This window comes from Carlito syrichta, unplaced genomic scaffold, assembly GCF_000164805.1.
Source record: "Carlito syrichta isolate Samal-C Ts95f unplaced genomic scaffold, Tarsius_syrichta-2.0.1 Scaffold316060, whole genome shotgun sequence".
NCBI lineage: Eukaryota > Metazoa > Chordata > Mammalia > Primates > Tarsiidae > Carlito > Carlito syrichta.
Window position 1 is genome coordinate 562,878 of NW_007260156.1, and position 21,573 is coordinate 584,450.

At 35.7% G+C, this 21,573-nt stretch overlaps 1 protein-coding gene and 1 pseudogene across 4 annotated transcripts in view; one reads left to right on the forward strand and one right to left on the reverse strand.

Moving 5' to 3' along the window:
* The window catches only part of TCF12 (transcription factor 12), a 402,148-nt gene that overhangs the window by 103,351 nt on the left and 277,224 nt on the right, over positions 1-21,573 (reverse strand). The gene's annotated exons all lie outside the window — the stretch shown is intronic.
* LOC103276360 lies at positions 19,487-20,474 on the forward strand (annotated as a pseudogene).

Sequence of the window (21,573 nt, forward strand, 5' to 3'; positions counted from 1 at the left end):
GCCTTGACCTCCCAAAGTGCTAGGATTACAGGCTGAACCACCGAGCCTGGCCAGAACAAATTTTAAAGAAAAAAGTTTTCTTGCTACCAATTGTACTGCAGATAAATCTGGAGACAAGGTTAGGAAATGATCTATCCTCTTGTTGCATAGTGAATATGAATGCCAAAAAAGATACTTCGCTCAGCCATCCTAATCATAGCAAAAACCATTTTCTTGTGTTCAATCTGGACCATGACCCGTATGATTGGGCAAAGTGATTATACGAGAAAGAGATTATTTTTAAGAATACGAGATTGTATTTTATCCTGTTAACTAAACTAAAATTGTCCAGTACTAAAAGAAATATAAAGGAAGTTTAAGACAAGGTTTTCTATGTAAGAACTTGACAATTTACAAAATCATAGCAAAAATACAACTAAAATATCAAGGGTTAAATTTAAAAAGCCTAAAACTTTTATATACTACCACTAACAAAATATTTTTCTTTTATTTAATTCTTCAAACATTTAGTAACACTAAAGCACACAGTTTTATTTTTCTTCTCCTAAAATAAAATTAGATATCAACTTATGTTATTGATTTTTCTGCCTGCCTAAAACAAATGAGAAGCACTATTGATTACCACTGATCTTGTCCTGAAGGTATCTTAGGCTAACAGAATACACAATTATCCCAGAGGATACGAAACTAGGCAAAGCAGTTTTATTCTGTTGAGCTGTCTTATTCAAGGCAGAATTAGTATTCTGAAATGACACAGTACTAATTTCTTAACACATTCCTAGAAAATAATCTTTTTTATAGTTATCTAAAACCTCTCTGTGAAAAATATGTCTAATAATAATCAATGAGTAATCAATGAAGGGTTATCTCCTGAAATGTTAACACAGTCTAGATTACTGACCTAGATTATTATGGTAAAACCTATAGTAAGCTACATTTTGAATTACATATGACAAACCTTCAGTCTGCAAACAAAATCCCCCACTTCCTTATAAGACATTTTACTAGCCTACATGATGTATATATTTTTGGTTTTCTTTCTTCTTTTGCACGAAATACTCAGACTTTTTTAAAAAGTATATATTTTATTTCAAAGATGTAGGGGTACAATTCAGGATTAGGTATACAAGTGAACATCATACAGGTAAAGTTTGGGTCTCCCTTTGGTCCCTACTTTGCCTAGTTTGAGATCAGGCACCCTTATTAATGCTGTGTTCTTCTCCCCAAACCCACAGCAGTATCCTGTTATTGCCAATCCTTTCTTATAGTATTATGCTAAATGTTTAGGGTCCACTTATGAGTGAGAGCACTTAGTTCTTTATTTCTGTGATAGATCACTCTGTTCTTTATTTCTGTGATAGATCACTGATTATTATTGACTTTAAATTCAACCAATTTGCTGAAAAGTCCATAAATTTATCTTTATGACTGTGTAATATTCCATTGTGTTATGTACCACAGTTTTTTAATCCAGTCCAGTTTCTATGGGCAGCATGGTTGGTTCCATGTTTTTGCTATTGTGAATAGTGCTGCAAAAAACATGCATGCACAGGTATCTTTTTTGTAGAATGCTTTGAGTTCCTCTGGGTATATTCCCAGTAGGGGGACTGCTGGGTCATATGGAAGGTCGATTTCTAGTTCTTTTAGAAATTGCCACATTGTTTTCCATAGAGGCTTGCATTCCCACCAGCAGTGTAGAAGCATTCCCTTTTCTCTGCATCCTTGCTAGCATTTGTCGTTGTTTTTTTTAATTAATGATGGCCATTCTTACTGGGGTTAAGTGGTATCTCAATATGGTTTCGATTTGCATTTCTCTGATGATTAGTGAGACTGAACACTTTTTTATGTATCTGTTGGCTGCCCATATATCTTCTTTTCAGAAGTGTCTATTCATGTCTTTTGCCCACTTATTTTTAATGATCCAGAGATCTTTTATTTTTGACACCTATTAAGCCATAAATTCATAGGTAATAGGTTCCAGAAGCTCAGGCTCCTTCCGTTGGTTCTCACAAAGTGTGCTTCTCTGGGTGGAGCAGGCTAGCGCTTCAGCTGAACCCACGTGCCTTTCTCCTTTGCTTCCTTCTTTTTCTGATCATTTTCCTTCACGCATTTCAGGAAGCTATCTCGACTCTGCTAGTTCTTAATATGCTCAACACGCACTTTAATTCTCCTGGCAAGAATCTTGCCCTTGACTTGTCTGTTAACAACAATGCCAACAGCATGTTGCGTGTCATTGTAGACTCTTCCTGTCTTGCCATGGTAACATTTGTGGGGCATTCCTTTCTGAACAGTACCCATTCCCTTGATGTCTACAATATCACCTTTTTTGTAGATTCGCATGTATGCGGCTAAAGGAACAACTCCATGTTTTCTGAACGGCCTGGAGAACATGAACAGCGTGCCCCTCCTCTTTCCCTTTGTGTTTGTCATTTTGGAGAATTACTGGAAGATGGTGGTTCCCTTGTCCACTTTTTAATGGGGATGTCTGTTTCTTTCCTTTTGTCATGTTTGAGTTCCTTGTAGATCCTGGATGTTAGGCCTTTATCAGACATATACTTAGTAAACATTTTTTCCCATTCTGTGAGCTGTCTCGCCACTCTCTTGATGGTTTCTTTTGCTTTGCAGAAGCTTGTAAGTTTGATGAGGTCCCACGTGTCTATCTTATCTCTAATGGCAAGAGCACTGGGGGTTTTGATCAGGAGTTGGTTGTCAGTTCCAATTTCCAGAAGGTTGCTGCCTGCATTTTATAAGGTTCTTATAGAGGTTTTAGATTTAAGAAATACCTGGACTCTCAAACATGAACCTGATGAGGTTATTCAGTGTAAACGTTAGTAGTGATATTGAACAAAAAGTAAAGGAGAGAAATAAAGTAGTGGGTTTGGCCACAGCATCATTTATTAATGAAATCTTGTTACTTATATTGGCAGGTACTCTACATGTGATCTTACAGGATACCGAAGGACATTCTACATAAAATGGTGCTGTTCATAAAATTCAGAACCACACTGTAATGACTTGAGTATTATTTAAATTTAAAAGGGAAAATTAGCTGTGTGTAATGGTACAAACCCGTAGTCCCAGTTACTTGAAAGGCTAAGGCAGGATAATCGCTTGAGCCCATGAGTTTGTGGCTAGCCTGAGCAACGTAGTGAGACCAAAAAAAAGGAAAATTTGATCTTGATACACAGATTTACTTTCTCAAAACCACTTTTTACCATTAAATGGCTTTGGTCAAACATTGTACTAAATATTATTTGATATCCATTCATAATTTCTGATTAAGTAAGGGCCTAATATACCCTAGGCCAAAAATTAGCATAATTTTATGATTAAAATTTTGAAGCACGAAGCACTAACTTATTATTTACTTGTTTTCTGAAAATAAAAGATAGAGAGAAACCAATGTTATACTCACATATCACAAAAAAATTTAAAATATTTATTATGGAATCATAGAACTTGTGTTCTGTGTATACAGTTTTTAACACATAAAGGCAAGCAGCTATTTGAAAGATTTATCTTTTTGCGGAGGGAGTGTGACAAAATGAAAAGAACAAAAAGGTATAAAACAAACACAATTACAATTAAAAAAAACTACACAAACTGTTAAACTGTGTTTATGCTGCAATACCATGTGTTTCTTTTGTTATTGAGGAATCAAAAAACAAAACTGTTCTAAGAGCAAAACTATTATAATATTGCCATATTTGCAGTTGTTCTTTTAATTTTGAAAAAATCACAGCATAGTTTAGCAGTAAATCCATTTGAAATTCCAGAGATTATGACAGGGGAACTGAAGAGTGACAAAGAAGCCTTTCACTCCAAGTCAGAATCAAATCAAAATCTCAGAGGGTGAGAGTAACTCAGGACAAAAAATAAACATTGGGCTTTAATAATGTATCAGTCTTCTGTTAATTTTCTACAAATGATTAAAAGACAGATTGCAATAAATTTCAAATTTGGAAAATACTACCATTTGTGAAATAATTGTATTATGATATAAATTCATTAACAAAGAAATTTCAGGGATATGTTAGTAATTATCAGCATGTTGTTAAAGAATTCTATCCTGAGAATCTCATTAGATAGTGAGGCAAAATACAGTTGTTACCATTCTGAGAACAAAGGGATCTTGAATGAGTAATCAATAGCAACTGGCAGAAAATGAGACATTAATTATGATCCTCTCTAGTGTTTTGTCTAAGACAAGATTTCATTAAATGCTTTGTGCAACCTGAATAGTTCCAAGTCATTACCAACACTTTGGACAATATATTAATTTGGGGGCTGGAGTGTGAAGGGAACAGAGAAACAAAGTAAAAGAAAATCTGAGATGCTTCTAATCCCTTCCTGGATCAATAAAAACACACCAGCCCCACTAGCCAACTGTTATGCTAGTTCTTTTACAAGTCCCAAATCTTATAATCTCAACATGGTCTCTTGAAAATTTAATTATCATTGTCTGTACTTAAAGTGTTCATGCAGGTTTGAGAAGATAATGACAGTTATCCATCAAATGCATCCTGGGCAACATAGTGAAATCATCAACACAATCAGCCCAATATTTCTGGCTTAAAAAAAAAAAATCCAAAAATGACCTATGTACTATTAAATTGCTAAGACATGATAATCTAGCAGCTTAAGTTTCCAAATTTTCTTTAATTATTAATAGCAATAAAAAATTTTATCATCTTATTTTTTTTCACTAATCTGTTTTCTCTCAACTTTTCTGCTAAATATTCTATCAGTTGATAAAAGATATCACAGTAGACAGATGTGGGATGTAGATCAATTAAAAAAAAAAGACTTTTTGGAAACAAAAGAAATGTCCAGAGAACCAGCTATATGTCATTTTAATATAATCAGTATTTAAAATAATTACAAATATTTAATAAGAATGACTTTCTTTTAGAAATTTATAGGTTTCCAAAGAGTGCCCACTTCCAAAAATGCTACAGAGGGTTTCTTGAAGGTAGACTCTTATGAGGTTGGTAGTGAATACACTCTAAGAATGTTTCTTCCAAAAAGTAAGCAGTTTTTCTGAATGTTTAGAAACTTTGTTTAAAAAAAAAAAAATCTGAATGTCTTCTTACAGTGCTATAAGTATGTTTCTGAGCCTTTTATTGAGGGAATACAAAGAAGCCAGCTAGCTTCTTTGTGAGGTACTAACTAATATTATAGGAACAAGAGATAAAGAGTTGTCATTTCTCTTTTTGTGGATTTTCTCTTTTTGTGGATTTTCAGATGAGTTCTAATATTTTATTTTTTTTTTTTTGAGTTGGAATCTCACTCTGTCGCCCGGCTGGAGTGCAGTGGCATGCTCACAGCCACCTCAGCGTCGACCTGTTGGGCTCTGGTGACCCTTCAGCCTCAGTCCTTCAAGTAGCCGGAACCACAGGAGCGTGCTATCACGTCTGGCTAATTTTTGATTTTGTGTAGAGACGAGGTCTCACCGTGTTTTCCAGGCAATCCTCTCACTTCAGCCTCCCAAAGCACTAAGATTATAGGTTTGAGCCACTGCACCTGGCCAGAGTTCTAACACTTTGAAGTCATTTTTGTCTTTAATATTAGCTTTCACATTAGCAAATGAGTACCCCCTCTTCTCAATCCCTTGCATTTTCAAAAGTACAATTAAGATAATACAAAACATAATACAGCAATAAGCAAACAGGTATGCAATATTTATGAACTGAAATATTACATACTAGATGTTAAATATTTAAATATTACATACTAGATGTCTTCAAAAATTTAACCTTTTTATTTTGGAAAATTCCATATACAATGAACAATGAAACTTCACGCACCCATCACCCAGCTTCAACAACTGTCAACATTCTCTTGCTACTGCTTCATTTGCTCCGGATCTCTCAGCTTTTGTCCAGAATGACAATGATTTCTTATTATGTAATAACCATATGTGGCCACCAGTTTTTTCCTTTGTGTTTGAGATGGTGTTTAATCTTTACCCATTATTTAAGGGGCTTTTTTATCCTGAAATAAGTTTGCAAACAAAGAAAAAAATGAATGATTTTTTTTTTCCTGCCAAGGAAATTCTGCATAATCTAACTCTTTCTGGCAGTAAAGTAGCAGGAGGTTTAAAATTGCGTATTGCCTGATAGTACTCTTAACAGTAGCAAGAGGTTAAAATTGCTTGTTGTCTGATACTACAAGAGGAGACTTTCCTCCCACAAAACAATTTATTTTACTTATGTTCCAAATACCCACAGAACCTAGATTACTCTCCAGGCAACTTATGGTTTATTACCCTTGCCAACATGCTCTTTCCTAGAGCACACTGTTCAGATTCAAACATTTTCTGAATGCCTACTGTGTGCCAGCCACTGTGCATGGCCATTCACAAGCTACTTCATGTGTGAATATCTCTTGGCTATGATTCAAGGGTCAGTCTTATGTCTCCTTAATCTTGTGACTCCAACAATTCCCTAGTCATCAGTCTAATCATCTGCTCCCCAAAGGAGGATGTTGTTAGCACTGGGAACCACTTCAACTCTTTGACATAACCTCCTATTCATACAGAATCATCACTCCCTTATTACTTACCGTACCTGTTCTTTCACCTCATGATATCCAACATCTTGACCTTTTTTTCCAGTCCCAAAGTTTAATCATGGCTTCATTTTCTTCCTTTGAAACCTAGACCACATAGTCTATTACTTCAGCTATTCTCTCATCTCTATCTCAATTCTCCTATCCTTCTGACATTTATCAGCTATAAAATCTTGGTAAATTACTGTAACTCCTTGAGGCTTCAGGTTTCTCAGCCATCAAACAAGAGGAATAATAATAACAACTATAGTAGCAGCAACACCACCACTTCTTTCAAAGAATACTGTAGTAATCAAATGAGAATGCTTGTGAGGTTAAATATTTGGCATATGTTAGTCATTATGTATAGCAACATCATTAGCCCATCCCACTGGTCTGCAAACTTGACCACTGTGTCAATTTAACCACTTGTTGTTTGTGCTTTTACATTTGGTCTGCTGGGTAGTATTAGAATAAAAACTGAAACATATATACAACCATACAGATTAGTGTCAACAGTAATTTCTGGTCTCCAACCTCAGATGGAACATCAGTATCATTTGGAAATCCTTTACATGTCACTAGACAGCTTAGAAAATTGCAGCACGTTAAGGTATTTTATTTCGGCCAAACAACAGGTATTCTACTCCCTCCATTATAAAATCCCAACAAAGTGGATGGCTTTGCTTAAATATATCCAATGAGAGGAAAGTTACTATCCACCAAGGGTGAATATTCCATCCTCTGAACAGCTCAACTATGACGATGTTCCTTCTTAAATTAAGTTGAAATCAGGATTATTCAACTTCTACCCACTGTCTAACATTTTAATCTTCAAAGTTACAGAAAAAGCCAAATTATGTTTCAAATATTGAAAGATGCTTTTCATGTTACTTGAGTCCTAACTTCTTAACTTCTTAAAATTAAAGACCCCTAAGTTCTTTAGCCATTCTCCATATGATAGAGCTGTAAGTTACTATTCAGGAGTTTTTCTCTCAATGAGTTTTGATTTACTTATGCCCGTTGTGAAATAAATAAATAAATATATATAGAGAGAGAGAAAGACACTATATGGAATACAATATCAACTTTTTTGTTCTAAATATTATGTTTCTAATAATTCAGCCCAAGTTATGTTTGTTGCTACATAATGAAAAGTCACAACTTTTTTAAATTTAAATTCTTTATTTTAAAGATGTGGGGTATAATTCAGGGTTAGGTATACAAATGTTCATTATGCAGGTACTCTTATCAAACTGTTCTTTAAACAACTAGCTTTAATTAATCCTTTTGGTGAACCAGTAAGGCAGTGTGGAGCTGGCCACATATGAAAGCCCTTGACTGTTAGAATGTCTGTGTAAGAATGTGTGTTATATGTCTGTGTAAGAATGTCTGTTATATGTCTGTGTAAGAATGTCTGTTATATGTCTGTGTAAGAAAAAATCAGTACTTCAATGAAAAACTATGCATATTCCAAAGTAAGGTTGGTTTTACAAAGAGCTAGATAGAAAATATTCAAGTTTTGTGGACCATATTGTTGCAACTTCTCAACTCTGACACTAGCAAGGAAGGGAGCGCTAGCCAATATGTAAATGAATGGACATGGCTATGTTCTAATAAAAAAACAAAAAAGAAAGGAGAGAAGGAATATGGCTAGTAGTGAAAATTTATTGGTCCCCTAGTGTAGAACATATCTTTCCAGGTTATTTTATTCTCATTCTATGAGAGTTTTTACAATTCTAAGTTGTAGATTACTGAAAGCAATGCAAAATAATTTACTACAGACATGCAGAAAAATTCTGCCCAGTGGAGTGATATCTCTCCCAGCCTCTACACCTCTACTGCCCTCCTCCAAAAGAAAAAAACAATTTTCTCTCATACATTCATTGCCATATTTTTGCTCTATGAATGTGTCTGTTTTTGCTTGATGAATGTGCCTGGATTTTTGGATGCTCCTTTGAATTGGTTGTAATGCTTCACAACTTTCTTCACTCATAAGACAAAATCTATACACCTGTTTTTAAAAAATATTTGTAGGAGAGTGATAATTTCATCATTTAAAAAATATTTTAGTAACCTGCAATATGTTGTTATACAGCTAAAATACATCTAAACTACCTTCTATCTCACTGTTCTTCACATATGGCCTAAAGCAAGACCATTACAAATAGCTTTCTAGTCTCCAGTTCATAAATTATCTCATATATCCTGAACCGAGCTTAATCTTCTAAGAAAAACTTTTATTTTTCATCATGGCACTGGTCCAATACAAAACCCATACAGGATAAATTATAAACTCTTTAGTAAGGCATCTAGCCCTTTCCTTTTAATCCAAAGATCTCACACTGTTACCCTAAACAAATATTCAATTCAATGAAATGAATATTTCATTCAAGCCAAACTAAAACGCTACTGTTCCCAGAATACACATTTTTTTCATTCAAAATAGATTTAATGATGTTTTCCATTTGTCAGTAATGAGATAGATGCCAGAAGTACAACAAACAAGTAGCCATGACCCTGCCTTCACAAAGAATATTGTTTTGGTGTGAGGAAATTAAGGAAGGCACAAGATGTATTGAATACTGCTGTCTCTCTTTCATATGGTTTGTCTCCCCAAGATGCTCTCCTCTCTAGTCTGCCAAATTTTACCCAAGGTCTTAGGGTTCTATACTTTCTTTTTAAAACCTTCTCTTTATCAAAATCACATTCATTTCTCTTTTCCGCATTCTAATTTATATCTGTGCTACTTGAGATTAATTACGTATCATCTAAATATTTTATTTTTGTATGTACACAGCACATCTTCTCCAATTCTTAAGGGCTGATACTAATTCTTCTCTTCTGTGCCTGGCTTAGTTATTATATATAATAAAACAACAAATACTTGCTGATTCAATTCTTTATTTTCTAAGCAAGTCCTGTAACATGTATAGTTGTTTCCTTGAAACTTCTTGTCCAATAAGTAGCATGAGAGAAAAGATGAAGCATTTAAGTTGTAAGTGAATGTTGTCTGATTAAAACAAGTTGCACCAAAAATATTTTGTGAGTTGGGTATACTATTATAAAAGGACAAAAGTCCTTAGGAAATGAAAGATTCTTTCTGCCAAAAGTGACATTTTAAAAACACAAAAATTGCAAAAATCTGGCCAATAAAATATGTGGGGTTTTTCTGAATTAGGATTTCACTCTGTCGCCCAGGCTACAGTGCAGAGGCATGATCATGGCTCACCACAGCCTCGACCTCCTGGGCTCAGGCAATCCTTCCACCTCAGCCTCCTGAGTAGCTGGGACTACAGGTGCATGCTACCATGCCAGGCTAATTTTTTATTTTGCTTTGTAGAGACAAGGTCTCACTATGCTGCCTAGGATAGTCTCAAGCTCTTAGGCTCAAGCAATTCACCCACCTCGACCTCCCAAAGTGCTGTGCCTGCCCTAAAATGTTAAAACACAATAAACACATTCATCCTAAGAAACCAGTGAAAAACACTCATCTTATTATCTGATTAAAAGTAAGTTTAAAATAAAGCAAGCAAATCATCTCAAATACTTAAGAAATGTATAAAAGAACTATCTCAAATCAAACTATCTAGAGATTAAACTATTAGTTAGGGTTACCGAAATAATTTTAAATGCATTAAAAATTTGCAGTTTCATCAACTTGACTTAATTTTATGAGATAAAGCAGAATGACTCTTATGGACATCTTAGTCTAGATAATCATTACTGGTCTTACATATAGGAGTTTTTCTAAGTACATTGTCTGAAACCACCCCCATTAAATCATATAGTTAAAATTCTAAAGCTGTCAGTTCTCACTGGCTGAGGAAAACTGTCATCTTTAGAAGAAAAGCCTTATAAAGAAAAAAAAATGAAAGAAAAAATAAGGAAGGAAGGAAGGAGGAAGGGAGCGAGGGAAGGAGGGAGGGAGGAAGGGAGGGAAGAGGTAACTTCTTCATAGCTATCTTTCATATAAAATTTTGTAATTGAGTTACCAAACAGATATGATACTGCTCTTGAAATTACCAAAAAATACAAGTCGAGAAGGGACTAAAACTTGTTAATCTATTGCACTTAAACCTCCTGTCATGAGGGAAAAACACTGCAGAAGCCTTGGGTAGCCATACAGAGGTACAGAAGTTCTTTACATATTTCCTAAATACCAGTCCTTTATCAGATATGACAGTTGCAAATATTGACTCTTAAATTGCACCTTGTCTACTCAATTTTTTAAACCTACATCTTTTGATAAACATAAGTCTTTCTTTTTTCTTTTTCTTTTAAAAAGAGACAAGGTCTTGCTACGTTGCCCAGGCTGGCCTCAAATTCCTCCTACCTCAGTCTCCTGAGTAGCTGCAACGACAGGCCTGTCCTGCTGTGCCTGGCTTGAAGCCTTTAGTTTTTATAAAGTCTAACTTATTTTTCTTTTGTGGTTAGTTCTTTCTGTATTCTTTTTTGTTAGTTGGAGTCTCACTCTGTCACCTAGGCTGAAGGACAGTGGCACACTCACAGCTACCACAGCGTCGACCTACTGGGTTCTAGAAATCCTTTCACCTCAGACTTCCAAGTAGCTGGAACTACAGGCGCACGCTACCAAACCCAACTAACTTTTTGGTTTATTGTAGAGACGAGGTATCGCCAAGTTGCCTGGGTTGATCTTGAACCTGCGGGCTCAAGCAATCCACTTGCCTTGGCCTTCCAAAGTGCTGGGATTACAGGCTGAGCCACCAAGCCCAGCCTCTTTCTATATTCTATGTAAGAATTCTTTGCTTACCCCTAAATTGAGGAGACATTGTCATATGCTTTCTTCTTAAAGCTTTGTAGTTTTAGCTTTTACATTTAGGCGTAGGATATATCTTGAATAATTTTTGTATTTAGTGAGAAAGACAGATGCTCATATTTATCCATATGGATATCTATTTATTACTGAATCCTTTGTTCAAAAATCTTTCCTGATCCATTAGACTACCTTGGAAATATTGTTAAAAAATCAAATGAACCACATAACTGGTGTACTTCTGAGTTCTAGTCTGTCAGCATCTTCGTCTGGACAATAATTTCCAATGTCATATATTTGTCACAATTATTCCAGTACTGCACTGCTTGATTACTGTAGCTTTATACGAAACCTTGCAGCTAAGTAGCATAAATTCCCCAAATTTGCTCTTTGCTTTTTAAGACTGATTGAGTATTTTAAGTCCTTTGTATTTTCAAAGAAATTTTAAAAATCAAAGTCCTGGTGGGGTTATAATTGGTATTACATGTAACCATCAGATCAATTTTGGAAGAACTGACATTTTAAGACTACTGTCTTTGAATTAATGAACATGGTATGTCTCTGGATTTGCTACGGTTTTTAAAATTTTTTCATAGCAATGGTCAGCAGTTCTCAGTGTGGAGGTTTTGCATATCTTCTTTTAAAATTTATTCCCAAATATTTAAAGTTTTTTAGATGCTTTTGTAAATGTCATTTTTCTTTTTCATTTTTAAAACTAATGTGTTATTTATGTACAATAAGATGCTGAGCTCTTAAGTGTAATCTCCTCAGTTTTAATGAATGTATAATATTAAGACATAGGCATGCCCATCACCCCAGACTGCTCCTTTGGGTCCCTTTCCAGTCCAATTCTCCTCCCAGAAGCAACTACTGATTAGATTTTTAACAACACTAGAGAGTTTGCCTATCATTGAAGTTCATATAAATAGCATCATACAGTACATATTTTTGAGATTTGGCCACTCTTATTCAGCATATTACTGAAACTCATCTACGTCACTGCAGTATCATTAGATCAGTCCATTGTATTGTTGAGTAGCATTCAAAGTATAAATATGCCAGAGTCCATTTAATCATTCTGTTAATGAACATCTGGGTTGTTTTCAGTTGTAGACTAGTATGACTAAATCTGCTACAAATATTCTTTATTAAAGTTTTTTGTAAATAATGTTTTAAATTCTCTAGGATAAGTACACTGAAGTAAAATGACTGAATCACAGGGTAGATGCATATTTAACTTTCTAAGAACCTGCCAAACAGTTCTCTAAAGTCACTGTGTCATTTTATAGTCCCACTAGTGGGAGAGTTTAGGTTGTTGAACATCTTTGCCAATACTTGATGTTCTTACTCTTTTCCATTTTAGCTATTTTGGTTGCTGTGTAGTGATATGACACTGTGGTTTTAATTTATATTTACCTGCCAGTTAATAATGTGAAGCATTTTTTCATGAGCTGATTGGTCTTGTATATCACTTCTTTTGTGAAGTGTCTGTTCAAGTGTTTTGCCCATTTTTAAAAACTGGGTTGCTTGTTTCTTTATTATTAAGCTGTAAGGTATCATTATTCATTCTATATACAAGATCTTTGTCAGATGTATGTGTCACAAGTATCTTCTTCCAGTCTATGGTTTCCCTTTTCATTTTCTTGATGCTTTTTGATGAGCACGTGTTTTAAGTTTTAATTAAGTTCAAGTCATCAATTTTTCTTTCATGTCTTATGCTTTCTGTGCCTTCCTTAAGAAATTCTTGTTTACACAGAGGTGGTAAAGATATTCATCTATTTTTCTCTCCTGCAGCTTTATTATTTTAGCTTTCATATTTAAATCCATGATCGATCTCAAACTTGTGTACAGTATAAGGTAAAGGCTGAATTTCTTTCTTTTGGCATATTGATACGCAGTTGCTTGAGTACTATATGTCAAACACATGTTTCTTTTATCATTGAGTAATTGCAGTGATCTTATCAAAAACCATTTACCATTACATGGGTCCCTTTCCAGGCTCTCCATTCTATTCCTTGATCTATCTGTTGATCTTTATACAAATACCACACTGTCTTGATCATTACTGCTTTATAGTAAGTCTTAAAGCCAGGCAAGTCCTTCTTTCTCCTTTCTCAAAATTATTTTGGCTTTTGCCTTTTCAAATAAACTTAAAAAAAATCTTGTCAATATCTATAAAAAGCCTGCTGTAATTCTGATTGGAACTGCATTAAATCTATAACCCAATTCAGAAAGAACATCTACAGATAGTGAGTCTAAACATCTAAATGATAATTCACAAATATAGTATGTTTATTTATTAAAATCTTTGATTTCTCTCAGCAATGTTTCATAGTTTTCATTGTCGAAGTCTTACAATCTTTCACTAAATTTATTCTTAGCTGGATGTGGTGGCTCAAGCCTATAATCCCAGCACTTTGGGAGGCCAAGGTCAGAGGATTGCCTGAGCCCATGGGTTCAAGAATAGCCTGGGCAACTTAGTGAGACCTCATCTCTACCAAAAAAAAAAAAAAAAATTAGCCAGGCGTGGTAGTGTGCACTTGTAGTTCTGGCTACCCGGAAGGCTGAGGCGGAAGAATTGCCTGAGTTCAGCAGGTCGACGCTGGAGTGGCTGTGAGCGTGCCACTGAACTCCAGCCTGGGTGACGGAGTGAGACTTCAACTAAAAAAAACAAACAAAAATAACTATTCTTCAGTGTTTTATGCTTTCTGATACTACTGTAAACAGTACTGTTTTGTTAACTTCATTCTGTAATTGTTCACTGCTAAAGTATAGAAATACAAATGATTTTTAAGATTGACCTTGTATTCTATGAAACAGCTAAAAGTACTTCTTAGTTCTAGAAGTTTTCTTGACAATTCCTTAGGATTTTTTAGATGTTTTCTTGATAATCATTAGAATTTCCTATGTAAATTCAAAAACGTCGTCATCAAATTCAGTTTAACTTATTCCTTTCCAATTTTTATGTCTTTCTTTTCTTGCATTTTTACAGTGGCCAGGACATAAAATGCAAATGATGAGAACAAAAATTCTTACTTTGGTCCTGTCATTAGGGGGCAAGCATTTAGTCTTTTATCATTAAGTATGCTGTTAGCCAAAGATTTTTTTTAATGCATATATGTATATCTTTTGTAAAACTGAGAAAGTTGCCTTCTACTAGTTTGTTAAGAGATTTTATTACAAGTATTCAATTTTGTCAAATATCTTCTGTTTATCTATGGAAATGATCATATTGTTTTTCTTCTTGATTCTGTTAATGTGGGGAGCTAAACAGAATGACTTTTAAATGGTAAGCCAAACTTGTATTTCTGGTACAAACCACATATGCAGTTTGAGTTGCTCACCTCTTAAAAAGAACTGAGAAGTATTCCTTCCTCCCCTATTTTCTAAAATAATTTGCATAAGATTGATCTTATTTTTTTCCCAAGTATTTGAAATAATTCACCAGTGAAGCCATAAAACCCTCAAGCTTTCTTTGTGGGAAGGTTTTAAATGAATTTACTTTCATTAATAAATATACATCTATTCATATTTTGTTTTATCTTGTCTTCTTTTGGTAAGTACTTTTCAAGAAATTTGTCAAATTTACTGAATTAGGTTGTATTTCCTTATCTTTTTTTTTTTTTTAATTGAGTCCGAGTCTCACTCTGTTAACCAGGCTAGAGTGCATGGCATGCTCATGGTCAGCCCAGTGTCAACTGCTGGGCTCAGGGGATCCTTCTGCCTCAGCCTTCTAAGTAGCCAGAACCACAGGCAAGCGTATGTATGTATGTATGTATATATATTTATTTATTTATTTATTTTAGAGACGAGGTCTAGCCAAGTTGCCTGGGCTGGTCTTGAACCTGTGGGTTCAGACAATCCACTTGCCTTGGCCTCCCAAAGTGATGGGATTACTGATTTGAGCCACTGAGCCTGGCCGCATATTTCCTTATCTTAACATACATAGGATTTTTAGAGATAACCTTTTGTTTCTGATACTGGCAATTTGTGCTCTCATTCTCTTATCCTCCACTTTTGTGTTAACTGGTCTGATGAGGCATTATTAACTTTATGGTTTTTTTCCAAATAGCCTAATTTTGGCTTTGGTAGTTTTTTCTATTACATTGATTTTTGCTATTAATTTGTATTTGTAGTATTTCCTTCTTTCTACTTTGGGTTTACTTTGTGTTTCTATTTCTAGCTTCTTAGGGCAGAACTTTGGCCATTCATTGCAGATCTTCTCTAATATAAACATTTAAAGTTAAGCTGTTCCTTCAAGGCATTGCTTTAGCTACCTATAACACATTTTGTTTTTCATTATTATTAAGTTAGAAATACTTTCTAAATTCCCTTGTGTTTTTTTTTTCTTGTGTTTTGTTATTTAAACAACTGCCGTTTAATTTCCAAATATTTGGTGGTGTTCTAGATATCTTGACTTTTAATTTAACTCTATTGTGGCCAGAGAACATACTCTGCCATAAATCTGCATGGTTTTAAAACTTTTCAATTTACAGACACTAGTTTTACTGACCAGTATATGGTTTAAGACTATTGAATGTAACGTGTCCTTGAAAGGAATTTATATTCTTCAGTTGTTGCATGCAGGATTCTATGAATGTCATTTAAGTCAAGGTTGTTGATAGTTCATTTAGTTTTATGTCTTTATTAAAATTTTTGCTTAATTCTGTAATTACTGAGAGATATTCCTATCTTCAACTCTGTGAATCTGTGTATTTCTCTGTTTAATTCAATCAATTTTTTGATATCACTTGTTTTGAAGCTTTCTTATTAAGTATATACTCATTTATCACTGTTATGTCTTCCTGATATATTGACACTTTTGATCATTTTATTATTATAAATGTCTATATATAATGAGATTGAGCATAATGAGAAAGAAGCAAATGGTATAGGTATATTTTCAAATAGCTAAGAGTAAACTTGAGTTTTTAATGCTGTCATTTTCTCAAGACTATAATATCAACTCAGATGAAACTTTACTTTCTGAACAAAACCAAGACACTACTCTGCCATCGTCCACATTTGAGCACTTAGAAAAACTTACACAAATTACTTGAAAAAAAGACTTATTAAGAACTATCAATGAAAAACTTTGTTGTAATAATAAAGTAACTTTTCATGTAACTGTGGCGGTTTTTAAAGTATTGTATCTACTGGTTGGGCATAGCGGCTTCCCAACACTTTAGGAGGCTGAGGCGGGAAGACTGCTTGAGCCCAGGAATTCGAGACCAGCCTAGGCAAAATAGTGAGACCTTGTCTCAAAGAAAAAGAAGAAAAAAAAAAAAGCCAGACATGGTAGAGCACACACATAGTTTTAGCTACTTGGAAGGCTGAGGCAGAAGAATCACCTAAGACCTAGAGATCAAGGCTGTGGTGACCCATGATCGTGCCACTGCCCATCAACCTGGGCAACAGAGACTCTGACAAAAAAAATACCTTATTGTTAGTAAATATGCTGGCTTCTATGCTCTGGGTTGGATCAATAAGAAAAATTCAATTGCAGAAGGATCTATCAATGTTTCCAGTAATACCGCTAAATGAGGTTCCTTTTAATGGCTCATCAGTTATGTGATTGCTGCAAAGGTAATATGAGAAGAATCATTTAGCAACATATTATTACACCATCTTAACATCAAACAAGGCCCATTATGCATTATTAAAATAACCTGAAATTTGTAGTATGTCAGTAGCATTTTACGTACATTAATAGCAGAGTTAATGTACCTTGAGGGATTTTGTTGAAAGAAAAAATGGTTTCAAGGTGGTGTTTGAATATAATTTCGTAGTCAATATTTCTATTTTCTTACATTTTTGTCACTTATGAATAGGTAAGACAAAATGACAGCCAAAGGTTTACATTTTTCCTTCTGATTCATTATAATAAATACTGTTAGGAATGCAGGTTTTTCCTTGAATGGGAGAAATATATTTTTTTAGCTCTTTAATTTCCTGAATTTACTTACCCATGCCCCACATCAATTGTGTCATCCACCATAATTTCCCCCCCCCCCCAAGTTGGAGTCTTACTCCACTGTCCAGGCTGGAGTGCAGTGGCATGCTCATGGTCACCCCAGTGTCAACCTGCTGGGCTCAGGTGATCCTTCTACCTCAGCCTTCCAAGTCACTGGAACTACAGGGGTGTGCTACCATGCCCAGCTAATTTTTTGATTTATTGTAGAGATGAGGTCTCACCAAGTTGCCCAGGCTGGTCTTGAAATCTGTGGGCTCAGGCAATCCTCTCATCTCAGCCTCCCAAAGTGCTAAGATTACAGGCTTGAGCCACCATGCCCGGCCATCTATCATAATTTACCCTAGAAATGCAGCATAGTCAGAGCTAAGTAACAATAATAAGTGGTAAAGCCACTGTTACTTTCATAGTGATTAATCCTTTTAACTTGTGTTAATGGCTTTCTGGTCTACATTGATGCTGTTTGTCCTTATTGCAGTATAAGCTTTTCTCTACTCTGCTGAATTTTGAGTGTCTTCTCTGGGGCCCATGCATTGTTTTTATGAATTCTTCAAAAATGAATCTTTCTCTTACTTGAATATCTTTAAATCTTATATATAGCAATATTGCTTTTTACATCATACATTCCAGTAAACTTGTTCCTCTCTTTTCTATAGACATAAATGTTTACAGTTGTCAAAATGTGATCTTATAGTTTCTTCCTTTTTTTTTTGGAGTTGGAGTCTCACTCTGTCACCCAGAATGGAGTGCAGTGGCCGCTTCCGGCCACCGCAGCCTCGACCTGCTGGGCTCTGGCAATCCTTCCGCTTCATCCTTCCAAGTAGCTGGAACTACAGACGTGTGCTACCACGTCCGGCTAATTTTTGATTTATTGTAGAGATGAGGTCTCACCAAGTTGCCCAGGCGGGTCTCGAAGCCGTGGGCTCAGGCAATCCATTCACCTCAGCCTTCCAAGGCGCGGGATTACAGGCTGAGCCACCGAGCCCGGCTTTTTCTTCTTTTTTTTAATACTCCTATATGCTTAAGTTCGGCACAGATAGAGTAGCTGAGTTTCTTAAAGCCTGAATTCTAGTCCATATGAAATAGAATCACCTGGAGAACTTGTTAAAAATGTAAATTCTCTTGAGCCCAAGAGTTCAAGACCAGCCTACAATATAGTGAGCCCTCATCTCTACAAAAAAAACCACAAAAAACCCAAAAGATTAGCCAGGTGGTGGCGCACACTTGCAGTCCCAGCTACTTGGGAGGCTGAGGTGGAAGGATTGCATGAGCCCAGAAGATGGAAGCTGTGGAACTCTTGACAGTGCCACTGCCCTCCAGCCTGGGAGACAGAGTGAGACTCCTGACTCAAAATTCATTCATTCATTCTCAGTCCCCTCTCCAATCAAACCAATTTAAATGGAGACAAGTAAGGTTATAGACTCGTAATCTAAGGGATTTGTATGCTGCAATGTAGTCATATCATAGTCAAAAACCTTAAGCATGGGTTTGGATTTACCACGTGCTGGATATCAAGACTTGAGCAAATTTTTGGAGATCCCTTGTTTTCTAATCTGCAAAATGGGTTGCTGTTAAAATAATTAATTGTGATTACATTTAGTTCAATGGTTGGCTCAGTTGAGCAAATAGTAGTAATTGTTATTAGAATGCTAAAATAAATGGTTTTTGGCCAGGTACAGTAGCACATGCCTGTAATCTCAGCACTCTGGAAAGCTGAGGTGGAAGGATGACTTGAGGCCAGGAGTTCAAAATCAGTCTGGGCAACTTAGCAAGACCCTGTCTCTACAAAAAAGAAAAATAAATGTTTTTTGATAGGTGGACTAAATCTGGTATAAGTGCATATTAATCCTTGGCAAAAAATTGTCAAAATTCACTTTTGTGAAATTGAACAATTATATAAATAGAGCTTACTGATGATTCTAATAAAATAGCAATACCTTTGCCTAGAGGGTATAAAAAATTTAAGTGGGCCAGCTTGTGCCCATGGTGCAGGCAGTGATGGAGGTCTCAGTGGGAATCCAGAGTGGATGACAAGGTTCAGTGGGACCCAGTTGACCCTGCCATGACTGCCAACTCCCGTGCTGCCCTGAGCCTCCACCACAGTGGCCACTCCTCAGGGCCAGGAGTGGGGACACTCAGTGACGGGACCCCTAGACCCCATGCAGCCTCTTCCTGCCACCTGGGCTGCCATGACCCACTTCAACAAAAGCCTTTCCTATGGGCTCTCAGTGGAGGTTAAGAACAAGTATGCTTCCAAAGTATGCTCACCTGGCATAAGAAGATTGCAATAGGATAGAAGAGGTTACAGGCATGAACACTGGCACCAACTTCTAGCTGGGCCTCAAGGATGGCATCATCCTCTGCAAGCTCATAAACAAGCTGCAGCCAGGCTTAGTGAAGAAGGTCAACAAGTCCTCACTAAACTGGCCTCAGTTGGAGAATATTGGTAATTTTATTAAAGCTATTCAGGTTTATGGTATGAAGCCACATGACATATTTGAGGCAAATGATCTTTTTGAGATTGGAAACATGACCCAGGTTCTGACTACTCTGGTGGCTCCAGCAGGTCTGGCTAAAACAAAAGGATTCCATACAACCACTGACATTGGGTTAAGTATGCAGAAAAACAAACAAGACATTTTGTTGAAGGAAAATTAAAAGCTGGCCAAACTGTAACTGGTTTGCAGATGGGAACGAACAAATGTGCCAGCCAGGTAGGTATGACAGCTAATGGCACTAGGAGGCATCTTTATGATCCCAAAATGCAAACTGACAAACCTTTTGACCAGAACATGATTAGTCTTCAGATGGGCTCTAACAAAGGAGCCAGCCAGGTGGAAATGTTAGCACCAGGTACCAGAAGAGATATTTATGATTAGAAGTTAACATAACAAACCCGTGGACAATTTGACAATTTCTCTGCAGATGGGTACCAAGAAAGTTGCTTCCCAGAAAGAAATGAGTATGTATAGGCTTGGCAGCAAGTGTATGATCCCAAATACTGTGCTGCTCTGACAGAACCTGCCATTCACAATGGAAGACAAAGAATGAGAACAAATGGGTCGGAAATTATTGATAGAGATTATCAGGCAAGAATACTCAGATGAGTATCACAGCGAGTACCAAGATGATTACCCCAGAGATTACCAATATGACAACCAAGACACTGATTATTAGATTCACACAGAGGAGCTCAGTATTTAGTCCATTGTTTTTATTCCGTGAGAACCAAGCTAGCCTTGAGTAAATTTTTTATCTTGTCTTCTTAAAACACTATTATGTTTATTGCACTTTTTAAAAAATACCCTACATACATTGTTTTTTTCTTTTTCTGTCTCTTCCCTAAACAGTTGTCTTTTAGTGCTATAAAATTAAATTGTACAGCATGACCATGACTTGCATGTGAAGCAAAAAGGAATACTGTGAAAGGAGAGTACTCTGTGCAGCTAGTTCTTTTATTAAGAATCTATGCATTTTTACAGTTTTATACTGAAATTGGTACTCTCAAACAATAGGCAACTATTTTTTTTTGTTACAGTTTAGTGTATCTGGTTCTACATGGAATAGTACACTCATGCTTATTGCTAAATGTGGTCTTTGCCAACTAAATCTAAGATGCAGCACTTTAGAAATTTACACATCAATGTTCCACAGTATTATTTGCTACTTTTTAAGTAAAGTTCTGGACAGTGTACATTTGTGATTACATGTGTACTCATTCTCTTGCTAGTTAACAAGATCTTTTTGGAGTGGTGCTTTTAAGGATAGTGTACAAAAGTGGCTGGCAGACATTTAGGTCTGGGTGGTGCATCTGCCCTTCCTGTTTGTGCCAGTGTATCAGTATAGACTTGCTCAGTTTTCTTTAACTGTATTTACTGCTGCATTTCTCAGCATAAACTTATCCCACTTCATTTTTTATAAATAAATTTTTTGAACATTAAAAAAGTGACATTTTAACATAATGAAAACATTAATATAAGCATTAATTATGATTTATTAGATACAGCCACAGTCTCAAAAAGCTTACAATAGTTTTTTTTCCCTCAAGTTTAACAGTACTGTTAGCCTTTGACTAGTGGCTCTCAAACTTTTAGGTATCTTAAAAATAGTATTAAGGACCCAAAAGACCTTTTGTTACGGGAGTTATATGAGTTAGGACATTTTTTAAATGTGTATTTATATTTTGAAATGTTTTCACAAGCCCATAGAGCTTAACTGTCAGAGACTTACAAAGGCGGTAGAAGCAGAAATTGCTAATCCTATTTTTCAAATAAGA